Genomic DNA, 15843 nt, shown 5'->3' on the forward strand with positions numbered 1-15843 from the left:
AAAAATTTTTATTAGATATTTTCTTTATTTACATTTTAAATGTTACCACCTTTCCTAGTTTTCCCTCTGAAAATTGCCCGCTTCCCCTTATTCCCATCCCACCCATTCCTACTTCCCCTATACTAGGGCATAGAGCCTTCATAGGACCAAGGGCCTCTCCTCCCATTGATGACCGACTAGGCCATTTTCTGCTATATATTCAGCTAGAGCCATGAGTGCCACCATGGATTTTCTTTGTTTGGTGGTTTAGTCCCAGGATGCTCTGGGGGTACTGGTTAGTTCATATTTTTGTTCCTCCTATGGAGATACACAACCCTTCAGTTCCTTGGGTACTTTCTCTAGCTGCTTGTGCTCTGTCCAATAGATGTCTGTGAGTATCTAATTCTGTATTTGTCATGCTCTGCCAAAGCCTCTCAGGACACACCTTTATTAGGTTCCTGTCAGCAAACTCTTGTGGACATCCACAATACTGTCTGGGTTTGCTGGTTGTTTATGGGATGGATCCCCAGGTGGGGCAATATCTGGTGGTCACTCCATCAGTCACTGCTTCAAATTTTGTCTCTGTAACTCTGTACATGGATATTATGTTCTCCCTTCTAAGAAGGTTAAAAGTATCCATATTTTGGTCTTTCTTCTTGAGTTTCATATTTTTCAAATTGTATCTTGGGTATTCTAAGTTTCTGGGCTAATATCCACTTATCAGTGAATGCATATCATATGTGATATTTTCATGACTGGGTTATCTCAGGATGATATAGTCCAGATCCATCCATTTGTCTAGGAATTTCATAAAATCATTGTTTTTAATAGCTGAGGAATACTTCATTGTGTAAATGTACTACATTTTCTGTATCCATTCTTCTGTTGAGGGACATCTGGGTTCTTTCCAGCTTCTGTATATTATAAATAAGGCTGCTCTGAACACAGTCTAGCATGTGTCCTTATTACACATAGGAACATCTTCTGAGTATATGCACAGGAGTGGTATTGCTGGGTCTTCCAGTAGTATTATGTCAAGTTTTCTGAGGAACCACCAAATTGATTTCCAGAGTGGTTGTACCAGCTTGCAATCCCACCCACAATGAAGGAGTATTTCTCTTTCTCCACATTCTTGCCAGCATCTGCTCTCACCTTAGTTTTTAGTGTTAGCCATTCTGACTGCTTTAAGGTAGAATCTCAGGGTTGTTTTGATTTGCATTAACCTGATGACTAAGGAAATTGAACAGTTTTTTAGGTGCTTCTCAGCCATTTGGTATTCCTCATTTGAGAATTCACTGTTTCATTCTGTACCTATTTTTTTGATAGGGTACCTGGTTTTCTGAAGTCTAACTTCTTGAGTTCTTTGTATATATTGGATATTAGCCCTCTGTCGGATTTAGGATTAGGAAAGATCTTTTCCAAATTTATTGGTTGACTTTTTGTCTTATTGACACAGTCCTTTGCCTTAAAGAAGCTTTGCAGTTTTATGAGGTCCCATTTGTTAATTCTTGATCTTACAGTATTTGCCACTGGTGCTCTGATCAGGAATTGTTTTCCTGTGCCCATATGTTCAAGGTTCTTCTCCACTTTCTTCTCTATAAGTTTCAGTGTCTCTGCTTTTATGTGGAGTTCCTTGATCCACTTAGACTTGAGATTTGTACAAGGAGATAAGAATCGGTAAATTCACATTCTTCTACATACTAATTACCAGTTGATCCAGCACCATTTGTTGAAATAGATGTGTTTTTTCCACTGGATAGTTTTAACAACTTTGACAAAGATCAAGTGACCATAGGTGTGTGGGTTCATTTCTGGGATTTCAATTCTATTCCATTAAGCTACCTGTGTGACAACGTACCAGTTCCATGCAATTTTTAATCACAATTGTTCTGTAGTACAGGTTGAGGTCAGGGATAGTGATTCCACCATAGGTTCTTTTATTGTTGAGAATAGTTATTCCTATCCTAGGTTTTTTGTTATTCTAGATGAATTTGAAAAAACTCTTTCTAACTCTGTGAAGAATTGAGTTGGAATTTTGATGGGGATTATATTGAATATGTAGATTACTAATGGCTGAATAGCCATTTTGGCTATATTAATCCTGCCAATCCATGAGCATGAAGATCTTTCCATCTGCTGATATCTCCTTTGATTTCTTTTTTTCAGAGACTTGTATATATTATCATGCAGATCTTTCACTCCCTTAGAGTCACACCAAGGTATTTTATATAATTTGTGATGATTGTGAAGGGTGTTGTTTCCCTACTTTCTATCTCAGCCTGTTTATCATTATTGTAGAATAGGGCCACTGATTTGTTTGAGTTAATTTTATATCCAGCTACAGCACTGAAGCTATTTTTCAGGTTTAGGAGTTCTCTGGTGGAATGTTTGGGGTTACTTATGTATACTATCATATCATTTCCAATTAGTGATATTTTGACTTCTTCCTTTCCCATTTACATCCCTTTGATCTCCTTTCATTGTCTAACTGTTCTGGCTAGGATTTCAAGTACTATCTTGAATAGGTAGGTAGTGAGTGTGCAGCCTTGTCTAGTCCCTGATTTTAGTGGGATTCTTTCAAGTTCCTCTCCATTTAGTTTGATGTTGACTACTAGTATGTTGTATATTGCTTTTATTATGTTTAGATATGGGCCTTGAATTCCAGGTCTTTCTAAGGCTTTTATGATGAATGGGTATTGGATTTTGTCAAATGCTTTCTCAGCATCTAGTGACACGATCATGTGGTTTTTATTCCATTTAGTGTGTTTATATAGTGGATTATATTCATGGATTTCCATGTATTGAACCATCCCTCCGTCCCTGGGATGAACCCAACTTGATCATGATGGATGAGTGTTTTTATGTGTTCCTTGATTCAGTTTGCAAGAATTTTATTGAATATTTTGACTGATATTCTTAAGTGAAATTGCTCTGAAGTTCTCTTTCTTTGTTGGGTCTTTGTGTGGTTTAGGTACCAGAGTAATTGAGGCTTATTGAATGAATTGGGTAGAGTACCTTCTGTTACTATTTTGTGGAATAGATTGAGGAGTATTGGGTAGGTCTTCCTTGATGGTCTGATAGAACTCTGCACTAAACCCATCTGGATCTGGGCTTTATTTGGTTGGGACACTTTAAAAGACAGTCTATATTTCTTTAGAGGATATTAGACTGTTTAGATCCTTAACCTGACCCTGATTTAAGTCAGGTACCTGGTATCTATCTGGAAAATTGTCCTTTTCATTCAGATTTTCTAGTATTGTTGAGTATAAGCTTTTGTAGTAGGATCTGATGATATTTTGGATTCCTCAGATTCTATTTTTATGTCTCCCTTTTCATTTCTGATTTTGTTAATTAGGACACTTTCTCTTTTCCCTCTAGGTAGTCTGGCTAAGGAATGACATATATATTATTTCCTCAAAGAACCAGTCCCTGGCTTGGTTGATTTTTTTTTTCTTTATTTCTTTTGTTTCCACATGGTTGATTTCAGAACTGAGTTTGATTATTTCCAACTGTCTACTCCTCTTGGGTGAATTTGCTTCCTTTTTTTCTAGAGCTTTTAGGTGTGCAGTCAAGCTGCTAGCCTATGCTCTATCCAGTTTCTTTTTGAAGGCACTCAGCTATGAGTTTTCCTATTAGGATAGCTATCGTTGTGTCCCGTAAGTATAGGTATATTGTAGCTGAATTTCATTAAACTTTTAAAACTCTTTAATTTCTTTCTTTATTTCTTCCTTGATCAACTTGTCATTCAGTAGAGTGTTGTTCAGCTTCCACATGTATGTGGGCTTTCTATTACTTATATTGTTATTGAAGTTTGGCCTTAGTCTGTGGTGATCTGATAGGATACATTGGATTATTTCAATATTTTTGTATGTGTTGAGCCATGTTTTGTTTCTGATTATATGGTCAGTTTTGGAGAAGGTATCATGAGGTGCTGATAAGAAGGTATATTTTTTGCTTTAGCATGAAATGTTCTATAAATATCTGTTAAATCTATTTGGCTCATAAGTTCTGTTAGTTTCACTCTGTCTCTGTTTAGTTTGTTTTTATGACATGTCCGCTGATGAGAGTGGAATGTTCAAGACACCTACTATTATTTTGTGTATCATGGAATGTATGCTTTGAGCTTTACTAAAGTTTTTTTTTTTTAAATGAATGTTGGTGTCCTTGCATTTGGAACACAGATGTTCAGAATTGAGTGTTCATCTTGGTAGATTTTACCTTTGATGAGTATAAAGTGTTCCTCCTTGTCATTTTTGATAATTTTAGGTTGAAAGTTGATTTTGTTTGATATTAGAATGGCTACTCTGGATTGTTTCTTGGAACCATTTTCTTGGAAAACTGTTTTCCAGCCTTTTACACTGAGGTAGTATCTGTCTTTGTCCCTAGATTTCCTGTATGCAGCAAAATGTCGGGTCCTGTTTGTGTAGCCAGTCTGCTAGTCTATGTCTTTTTATTGGGAGAATTGAGTCCATTGATACTAAGAGAAATTAAGGAAAAGTAATTGTTGCTTCCTGCCATTTTGTTTGTTAGACTTGGGATTCTGTTAGTGTGGTTATCTTCTTTTAGGTTTGTTGAAAGATTACTTTCTTGCTTTTTTAGGGTGTAGTTTCCCTTCTCATGTTGGAGTTTTTCCTTTATTATCCTTTGACGGGATGGATTTGTGGAAAGATATTGTGTAAATTTGGTATTATGTTGGAATACTTTTGGTTTCTCCATCTTTGGTAATTGAGAGTTTTGCTGGTTACAGTAGCCTGGGCTGGCAATTGTGTTCCCTTGGGGTCTGTATGACATCTGTCCAGGACCTTCTGGCTTTCATAGACTCTGGTGAGAAGTCTGGTGTAATTCTAATAGGTCTACCTTTATATGTTACATGACTTTTCCCCTTAATGCTTTTAATATTCTTTCTTTGTTTAGTACATTTGTTGTTTTGATTATGTGTTGGGAGCAATTTCTTTTCTGGTCCAAACTATTTGGAGTTCTGTAGGCTTCTTGTATGTTCATGGGCATCTCTTTTTTTAGGGTAGGGACGTTTTCTTCTAAAATTTTGTTGAGGATATTTACTGGCCCTTTAAGTTGAAAATCTACATTCACATCTATACCTATTATCCTTAGGTTTCATCTTCTCATTGTGTCCTGAATTTCATGGATGTTTTGAGTTAGGATCTGTTTGCATTTTGCATTTTCTTTGATTGTTGTGTCCATGTTTTCTATGGTATCTTCTGCACCTGAGATTTTCTCTTCTGTCTCTTGTATTCTGTTGTTGATGCTTACATCTATGACTCTCTATTTCTTTCCTAGGGTATCTATCTCCAGAGTTCTCTCCCTTTTTGATTTCTTTTTTGTTTCTACTTCCATTTTTAGATCCTGGATGATTTTGTTCATTTCCTTCACCTGTTTTGTTGTGTTCTCCTTTAATTCTTCAAGGGATTTTTGTGTTTCCTGTCTAGGAGCTTCTACCTCTTTAGCTGTGTTATCCTGTATTTTTAAAGTGAGTTAATAATGTCCTTCTTAAAATCTTCTACCAGCATCATGAGATACTATTTTAAATCTGAATCTTGCTTTTCTGTTGTGTTGGGATATCCAGGACTTGCTCTTGTGGGAATCCTGGGTTCTGAATATGCCAAGAAATCTTGGTTAGTGTTGGCAAGATTCTTGCATTTGCTTTTTGCCATCTCATAATCTCTGGTGTTCAACGTTATTGCTATCTCTGGCTGAAGCTTTTTCCTCCTGTGAATCTGTAAGCCTGTGTCAGCACTCCTGCGAGACCAGCTCTCTTTTGGTATGACCAGTGCATAGAGGGCTGGGGAATATCACAACCTACTTGGTGCAGATATAGGCAATAGGACCCTGTCCCAGATGCTCTGCTGCTTCTGAGGCCTTTGTGATCCTGAGTGGACCCTGCCTTAGAGAGTCCCCAGAGAGAAAATGGTGATCTCACATGAATCCTGGTGTCAGAGCACTCCCTGGAGGCAAGCTCTCTTCTGATACTGAAGGTGCACAGATGACTGAGGAACAGCCCCACCTCTTAGCTGCAGATGTAGGTCTATAGGACCCTGTCCCAGAAGCTCTGCTGCTTCTGAGGACTGTGCTCTCCTGAGTTGACCCACCTTAGAGATTCACTGAGAGATAATGGATATTGGAGATCTCACCTGATTCCCAGGGTCAGATATTCCCTGGAGGCAAGCTCTCCTCTGACAGCAAAGGTGTGGTGCATAGAGGACTGAGGAACAGCCCCAGCTCCTGGCAGCATATGTAGGCTCATAGGACCCTGTCCCAGCAGCTCTGCTGCTTCTGAGGCCTGTGTGTTCCTGAGTGGACCTTGCCTTAGAGAATCACTGTAAGAAAATTGTGATCTACTTTGATTCCTGGGGTTATACACTTCCTGGAGGCTAGCTCTCCTCTGTCAGGGAAGGTGCACAGAGGGCTGAGGATCAGCCTCACCTCCTGGCTGCAGATATTCTTATGACTTTCTTGGAGTGTGTTTGTGAGCTTTAATAAGATGAAATTGCACATTGTGGGGTATTCTTCCCAACATATCTATGGTTTTGAGATGGAGTAAACTAGTGTCTTTCTTTTCAATGACTTCATCATCAGTCATCCATAATATTCATAAGATAAAGGCTTGATAAGGTCACTCACAGAATTATGTACTTGAATAAGAATATCCAGAGACAAAATTAAATAAAAAAAATTAAAAAATATTTCACAAAAAGTGAATAAAAATAAGAGAGAAAATGCCTTCAATGTTCCAAAAAAGAGAAAATACAAATGCCTTTAGAGATATGAGAGCAAGCAAGCAACAACAAAACAAAAACAAAATGAAAATCAAAAATAAAACAAAAAACAAACAAAACAAAACATAAACAACCAAACCAAACCAAACCAAACCCCCCAAAAGCACATTCTAGTCCAAAGTATTGCCAAAGCAAACAAACAAAATGGATACCATAAAACAAATAATCTGAAACAAATCAAAATAGGTGTCTATCAAATTATGATGCTTAATTAGCCACCTAAAATAAATAGAGAAATGGCTCATCAGCCATGTCAAATGAGACCTAAAACACCAGAAAGAGTGCACCAACAATCTCTCTAAAAATGGCATGTGATGGCCTAGATTTAATTTAATTTTTTTGTAGGTGCCTGGCTTCCATTATCTTTATGAGCATCCAAATTTTATTTAACAGTTAAAAAGCAGTTCAGATTTTGTGTGTGTATGTATGTGTGTGTGTGTGTTTGTGTGTGTGTGTGTGTGTTTGTGTGTGTGTGTGTTTGTGTGTGTGTGTGTGTGTGCTTTGATAGTTTCTTTTCCCATTATAGTTACACTTAGCTGTTTGCTTTAAAACATTCTCATTCTGGTTTTGCTAGGTAGCTAGACTGATATTACCACAATTGAAGGTCATTGAAATCCTCTGGTATACACAAATTCAGATAATTTAACACTAGAGATGGAGAGCTGCTTGAGCGGGAATAGTACTTCTTGCTCTTGAAGGTATCCAGATTTAGTTCCTCGCATGCATATGGTGTCTCACTATCTGATACCCTCTTCTGACTTTTATCAGAATGCACAAACCTGCATTCAGGTAATGCACATAAACACTTAAATCACATTTAAATTTAAAAAGAAAGTAGGAGACAGATTCTGGAAGAAGAGGTGGTTTTATTCATCTAGTTGCTTGAAAATGTGCAGTAAAATTATTTGACTCAATTAAATGTATTTCCTGACACCATAGAAACTACTTTTTTGCAGTAGATGGTGGTTAGTATAGAGATCCACAACTAGTCAACACATAAGGCACAAAAGCTATAAAGTGCTCAATCCTACTTAGGACATATATATTATATCTGGTATTAGTCAGTGTTCTATAAAGGAACAGAACTGATAGAATGAATTTTATGTGGGCTGCCACCAGAAGTTGTGGCCGAGATTCAGAGTTGGTCTTCTCACCACAAGAAGGCCTCTTAGTCAAGTTAACAACCATGCTTAGCTATGGCACAGCCTTTTTCACAAAGCACAAGGATCATCAAGGAAGGAGGAGCTGAAAAACTAAAGAGCCAAATGTAGTGGGTGTTTGCAGCTAGACAGTATCATATAGACATGACAGAGCAATTGAACACATGATTCCCAACAGCTATGATTCATACCCAAGGATTGTACAAGTTCAAGCTAATCAAAACTCTAGCGTGTATGGAGAAGAAGATCATTAAGTTCCACCCCATGAATTTTTTGGCAACTGATATTTCTTCCCAAGGATCTTCAGAGAGGAATAAAAGAATTCTAATGCTGCATTTAACCAGTGATAGGTTCATATCCTTGAAACTTACAATAATACATTTTTAAGTCATTGTCTGTTATGATAGGCAATAAGAGAAAATTAGTGCTGTGTCCACACCTCTTTTACTTATATTGCAAACTACCAATATCAAATGTCTAAATTATAATTAGCATGACTGTTATCAAAATTCTATATTATTGTGTTATTCCAATGGTGACTCGTTTCATTTAAATGCTGTACATTTGTTATAAAAAAACTGGCATATTTCTTACTTCTTATAATTTTATAACAGAAATTAATCAGATGTAGAAAATGATAAAAATGGTAAAAAGAGAAAACATCAGTTCATACAATTGACAATACAATATGCTTGTCTAAAATTCAGTTAGTATTATAGGAAAAATAAGAATGTGCTTACTATAAAAGTATATTATGAATGAACATTCAAAACTATGTCCTCCTCCCTTTATTACACCTAAGTCACTTTAAAATTGATGAAACTGTGAGTTGACAGCATGGTGAAAAATTTATCTAATGACCAATGGCTTAAACCCCTATCTGATCATGGAATAATTTATAAGAATTTTCTAGGCCGGGCAGTGGTTGCGCATGCCTGTAATCCCAGCACTTGGGAGGCAGAGGCAGGTGGATTTCTGAATTCAAGGTCAGCCTGGTCTAGAGAGTGAGTTCCAGGACATCTAGGACTGCACAGAGAAACCCTGAAAAAAAAAAAAAAAGAATTTTCTAAATCCTTTAGACAATATCCAAGTGAATATTTAGCTATGGTATGAATTAGAACATTAAGACAAAAAGGTACAGTGTACATGCAATAACTGTATTATGAATATTTTATACACATTCCTTTCATTCTTTTTTCTTTTAAAAAATATTTTATTGTTAATTTATTTTTATACATATTCCATTCCCCCCATCCACCCTTAGTCTGCTCTATATCTCACACCTCCTCCCCAACCCACCTTGCCCCATATGGATGTCTCCACCCCCACCCTCCTTGACCTCTAAATTCCCTGAGGCCTCCAGTCTCTTGAGGGTTACATGCATCATATCTGAATGAGCACAGATCTGAAAGATCTCTACTGTATATTTCTTGGGGGCCTCATATAAGCTAGTATATGCTTCTGTTTGGGGGTCCAGTGTTTGAGAGATCTTGGGGGGTCCAGATTAATTGAGAGTGCTGGTCCTCCTAGAGGATCACCTTTCTCCTTGGCTTCTTTTAGCCTTCCCTAATTCAACAACTGGGTCAGCAGCTTCTGTCCATTAGTTGGGTGCAAATATCTGCATCTGACTCTTGCAGCTGCTTATTGGGTCTTTTGGAGGGCAATCATGATAGATCCCTTTTTGTGAGCGCACTGTAGGCTTAGTAATAGAGTCAGGCCTTGGGACCTCCCATTGAGCTGTATCCCATTTTGAGTTTGTTACTTGGCCTTCTTTTCCTCAAGCCCCTCTCCATTTCTATCCCTGTAATTCTTTCAGACAGGAGCAATTACTAATCAGAGATGTGACTGTGGGATGGCAAACCTCTCCCTCATTTGAAGTTCAGTTTTCTGGCTGGAGGTGGGCTCTATAAGTTCCCTCTCCTGCTGCCAGGCCTTCCTGTCTCTCACCTCCCAAGTCTCTGGTGCATGTTGGGGTGTCCTTCAAACCTCCTATTTCCTGAGGTTGCCTGTTTCCATTCTTTTTGCTGGCCTTTAGGGCTTCAGTCATTTTCCCTCATCCAATACCAGATCAGTTTCCCCACTCCCACCAACTCCTTCCTACCCTATCCACTTTCCCTACCATATCCCTTCCTCCCCACTAGTGATTGCTCTTTCTCTCCCAAGTAGGACTGAGGTGTACTCACTTGGGCACTTCAGCTTGTTGAGCTTTTTGAGTTCTGTGGACTGCATCTTGGGTATTCTGTACTATTTTTGTTTTATTTTTATTTTCTTTTTGGCTAATATGCACTTATTAGTGAGTACATATCATGCATGTCAGTTAGTGACTCAGGATGATATTTTCTAGTCCATCCATTTGCCTGCAAAACTCTGGATGTCCTCTTAATAGCTGAGTAGTATTCCATTGTGTAAATGAACCACATTTTCTGTATCCATTGTTTTTAGTTTCTGGCTGTCACAAATAAGATCGCTATGAACATGATGGAATACATTTCCCTGTGGCATGGTGTGGCATATTTTGGGTATATGCCTAAGAGTGATATAGTTGAGTATTTAAGTAGATCTATTTCTAATTTTATGAGGAGTCTCCAAAATTCTGAGGAATTTCCAAAGTGGTTATACCAGTTTGCACCCCATCAGCAATGGAGGACTGATCCTTTTTCTCCACATCTTCTCCAACATGTGTTGTTACCTAAAGTTTTAATCTTAGCCATTCTGCTTGGTGTAAGGTGGAATCTCAGGGTCGTTTTGATTTGCATTTCTCTGATCACTAAGGACTTTGTACATTTCTTTTTTAAAAGATATTTTAATTAGGTATTTTCCTAATTTACATTTCCAATGCTATCACAAAAGTCCCCCATACCCTCCCCCCCACTTCCCTACCCACCCACTAACACTTCCACTTTTTGGCCCTGGCGTTCCCCTGTAATGGGGCATATAAAGTTTGCAAGTCCAACTTTACTCTCTTTTCACTGATGGACAAATAGGCCATCTTTTGATACATATGCAGCTAGAGTCATGAGCTCTGGGGTACTGGTTAGTTCATAATGTTGTTCCACCTATAGGGTTGCAGATCCCTTTAGCTCCTTGGATACTTTCTCTAGCTCCTCCATGGGGGGCCCTGTGATCTATCCAATAGCTGACTGTGAGCATCCACTTCTGTGTTTGCTAGGCCCCAGCATAGCCTCCCAAGAGACAGCTATATCTGGGTCCTTTCAGCAAATTTTGCTAGTGTATTTAATGGTGTCAGCGTTTGGAGGCTAATTATGGGATAGATCCCCTGGTATGGCAGTCTCTAGACGGCAGTCCATCCTTTGGTCTCAGCTCCAAACTTTGTCTCTGTAACTCCTTCCATGAGTGTTTTGTTCCCACTTCTAAGAAGGGGCAAAGTGTCCACATTTTGGTCTTCATTCTTCTTGAGTTTCATGTGTTTTGCAGATTATATCTTGTATCTTGGGTATTCTAAGTTTCTGAGCTAATATCCACTTATCAGTGAGTAAATACTTTGTGAGTTCCTTTGTGATTGGGTTACCTCACTCAGGATGATGCCCTCCAGGTCCATCCATTTGCCTAGGAATTTCATAAATTCATTCTTTTGAATAGCTGAGTAGTACTCCATTGTGTAAATGTACCACATTTTCTTTATCCATTCCTCTGTTGAGGGACATCTGGGTTCTTTCCAGCTTCTGGCTATTATAAATAAGGCTGCTGTGAACATAGTGGAATATGTGTCCTTCTTACTGGTAGGGACATCTTCTGGATATATGCCCAGTAGAGGTATTGCGGGATCCTCAGGTAGTATTATGTCCAGTTTTCTGAGGAACTGCCAGACTGATGTCCAGAGTGGTTGCATAAGCTTGCAATCCCACCAACAATGGAGGTGTGTTCCTCTTTCGCCACATCCTCGCCAGCATCTGCTGTCACCTGAATTTTTGATCTTAGCCATCCTGACTGTTGTGAGGTGGAATCTCAGGATTGTTTTGATTTGCATTTCCCTGATGATTAAGGATGATGAACATTTTTTCAGGTGCTTCTCAGCCATTCGGTATTCCTCAGGTGAGAATCAAATAGCCCCATTTTTAATGGGGTTATTTGATTTTCTGTTGTCCACCTTCTTGAGTTCTTTATATATATATTTGATATTAGTCCCCTATCTAATTTAGGATAGGTAAAGATCCTTTCCCAATCTATTGGTGGTCATTTTGTCTTTTTGACAGTGTCTTTTGCTTTGCAGAAGCTTTGCAACTTTATGAAGTCCCATTTATCGATTCTCGATCTTACTACACAAGCCATTGCTGTTCTGTTCAGGAATATTTTCCCTGTACCCATATCTTTGAGGGTTTTCCCTACTTTCTCCTCTATAAGGTTCAGTGTCTCTGGTTTTATATGGAGTTCCTTAATCCACTTAGATTTGACCTTAGTACAAGGAGATAGGAATGGATAAATTCGCATACCTTCAGTTTTACCAGCACCATATGTTGAAGATGCTGTCTTTTTTTCCACTGGATGGTTTTAGCTCCCTTGTCAAAGATCAAGTGACCATAGTTGTGTGGGTTCATCTCTGGGTCTTCAATTCTGTACCATTGGTCTACTTCTCTGTTGCTATACCAGTACCATGCAGTTTTTATCACAATCGCTCTATAGTACAGCGAATTTGTACATTTCTTTAGGTGCTTCTCAGCCATTTGAGATTCCTCAGTTGTGACCATAAGTCACAACTTAATATTTATTTCTGGGCCTTCTATTCCATTGATCAACATGTCTGTCTCTGTACCAATATTGTCCAGTTTTTAATCACTATTGCTCTGTAGTAAAGCTTGAGATCAGGGATGATGATTCCCCCAGCTATTCATTTATTGTAATTATTGTTTTTGCTATTCTATTTTGTTTTGTTTCTTTGTTTGCTTGCTTGTTTTTTGTCTTTCCAGATGAATTTGAGAATTGTTATTTCCATGTCTTAGAATATTTGTGCCGGTATTTTGATGGGGATTGCATTGAATCTATAGATTGCCTTGAGAGAATGGCCATTTTTACTGTTAATTCTGCCAATCCATGAGCACTGAGATCTCTCCATTTTCTAAGACTTTCTTTGATTTCTTTCTTGAGATACTCTCATTCTTTAGAAAGTAAAAGCTCCTCAGAGGAATAACACATGAAATGGCACAATAGTGTTTGTTGTACTTATGGCAATATTTAATGTAAAATGTTTCCTAGTTTATTTTTATTAATTCATTTAATTAGTTGAATGTGTATTCTCAACTACTTCTCTAAGTTCTAGTAATGATATGTCTCCTTTTCATGAAACTGATGTGATTGTGTTGTATTATCTGTTCTCATGAAATTCATGAAATTCATCATACAATATAAATTTCACAAAGGCATGCTAGTTATACATGCTTGTGACCCTCTTCCCACACTTACATTATGATTATTTTTCTATTTTCTGTTGTTTTTGATTTCAGTACTCATCCATATGAAATAGATATGTCTATTTCATTATCTCCCAGAGCATCAAAGTCACTTAACCTTTTATAAATGGAGTCTTTGGCCCAGATTGATTGAGTTAGATTTTTATAGTGAGTAAACTACTCCCTTGGACAAAGTTGAACATTTTTGGAAACTGTGTGAACTCTTCCCTGTCACTGGGGTTCCATTAAGTAAGTTACTGCTTCAGTGGCTTGAAAGAATTCATTCAGCTTCCAAAGTGCCTAATTGACTCTCTGGGAATAGTGTTGGAGGTAGCTGCTCAGTGACTATTGTTTTTTCATATTTGCAACTTCCACTTCATTGGTGGATTTAATGGAAGGACACAAAGTGAGACAGATTTTCCCAGCATGGGAGCCCATTGAGACTAAATCAGGCAGTCTTGTATCTGACTTGAGAATTTAGCCACAGCTCAGTGATGAGATGGGAGGCAATTGTTTAATGACTAAAGAATTCTGGATAGTCCTAAATTTACAATCCAGTAATAAGAGTTTGGATGATTAATCTGACCAAATAATGTGACATTAAACATATTTTGATCACCAACTTGAAATTATAATTATATGAAAAACCATTGTGCTAAAAGATAATTTTTCCTAAAAAAATCTTACTTTAAGAGCATCATTTAGTATTCTTTGTCCTCTCAAATTGAATTACAGCCCTAAATTCAAAGCTCCTGATTAAATATGAATATTGTAAAAAGAAACAAACAAAATAATATCAACAGTAAAATGTCTATGATCATGCAACAAGGAAGTATAAGTGACAAATTTGTAATGAATTCAGGATGTTTCTGGCAGTGCTCAATCAATTTTGCATTACATTACTTCATTGCAGCTTTGATTTGGAAAGTGTAACATGCATATTTTTCACTGTTCCTGGCAATACAACCAGTGTATGTTCCACTAAAACACGTAGACTAAGATTGGGAGGTAATAGATGATACAAACTGCAGTATACATATTTGCTTCAAGTTTTAGGCTCCTTTAGCAAGGTAGTGGCATACATACAGGAAGAAAAACATTATTATCCTTCCATCATTCTTCATTATTATAAGGGAGTGCAGCAAAACTACAGAACAGGGCAACACCACAGGTAGAAAAATTATTTTGGAGGGGACAAACTAGTGGGCTATCTCAGAAAAGTAGAGAAAAACAGCCTAGCTGGAGAGAAGCAAGTAGGCTTTAGATGTTTACTGAATGCTTGTGAACATATTTCTTCCTCTTGGGAGACTTGCCCTACCTTGAGTATAACAAGGTCCTGAAGAGATACCTATAGGGGGTTTGTACCTGAAATAATCACATAAGTTTATGGGTAGCTGATGTATCTTTGCCTATTGAGAGTGATTGTTTAGGGATAAATGAAGGGATTAAAAGTATCTAGTCAGGAAGGCTCCTGGAATCAGAGAGTTTCTGTGAAATTATCGAGATTAGGTTTCTGTTTTCTCATGATCATCTACCCTGGATAAATTTAGTAGAAATTTTAGTAGCTGTACTGATGCTATCATTATGAGCTAGCAAATGTGTATGTATCAAATTGTTATATCATTCCATTTTGTTGTGATAAAATATTGATTTTGATAATTTCTATTTGAGATACTGACTTTATTAAATATGAAATACTGTTAACTTCTTTAATAAAATATAATTTGAACAATGTTTTTTAAAAAGCACATGATCGCTTCTTGGCCTTTTGGCTAAGATCAAGTGTAAAAAAGCACATTTGTACTTAAATTTAGGAACACAATTTCTGAAATGGCCCTGAAACTATGTCTTCCATTTTATACTATGTAATAATATGAAAAAATATTCCCAGTATTGACAATTATAAAATCAATATATTAATAGTTTTTTCAAAAAATATTGAAGATCTATATCCTGTAGCCTCTAAAATACTCAGTGAAGATGCAGTTCATGTTAAAGTAAAAACCCACCCTGTGGGTATGAAATTTTATTTTGGCTGTTAAGAATATAGTAAAACTACATACATAGGAAAGAAGAGTTATGACTATCATATAATGTTTAGCTTATATATTCAGCACCATTTTACAATTTCTTTAAACACTGTCACAAGCAGAAAAGCTTTAAGTCCCAGTATGGGCACTAAAATTAAGCATTTTAATTCAATTTTAGAAGGACATTATTCATTAAGAAGCTAGGAATACTGTTGTACCCTATTAATATAAGGTCACCTTCAAGTGTAGGTTGAAAATAAAGCTATATTAATAGTCATGGGCTGTACTTAATTGCAGACAATTAGCATTTGACATCTATTACAAGCATCTTTCCTTCATCTGTGTACTATAATTATTGTATTATATTACAACAGGATTAAAATTAACACAGTGGTATTATCATGATGTGTACAATGCCAATCTTAATATTCAAACAGTGTCCCTAAACACATGATTACTTTATCTCCTTCAATTT

The 15843-nt window shown here is 37.1% G+C and overlaps 1 pseudogene; it reads left to right on the plus strand.

Moving 5' to 3' along the window:
- Positions 1 to 15090: 15090 nt before the first annotated feature.
- LOC115030237 (U2 spliceosomal RNA) lies at positions 15091 to 15221 on the plus strand (annotated as a pseudogene).
- Positions 15222 to 15843: the final 622 nt, after the last annotated feature.

Source organism: Mus caroli, unplaced genomic scaffold, assembly GCF_978045245.1.
Source record: "Mus caroli unplaced genomic scaffold, Mus_caroli_1 scaffold_5, whole genome shotgun sequence".
Lineage (NCBI taxonomy): Eukaryota > Metazoa > Chordata > Mammalia > Rodentia > Muridae > Mus > Mus caroli.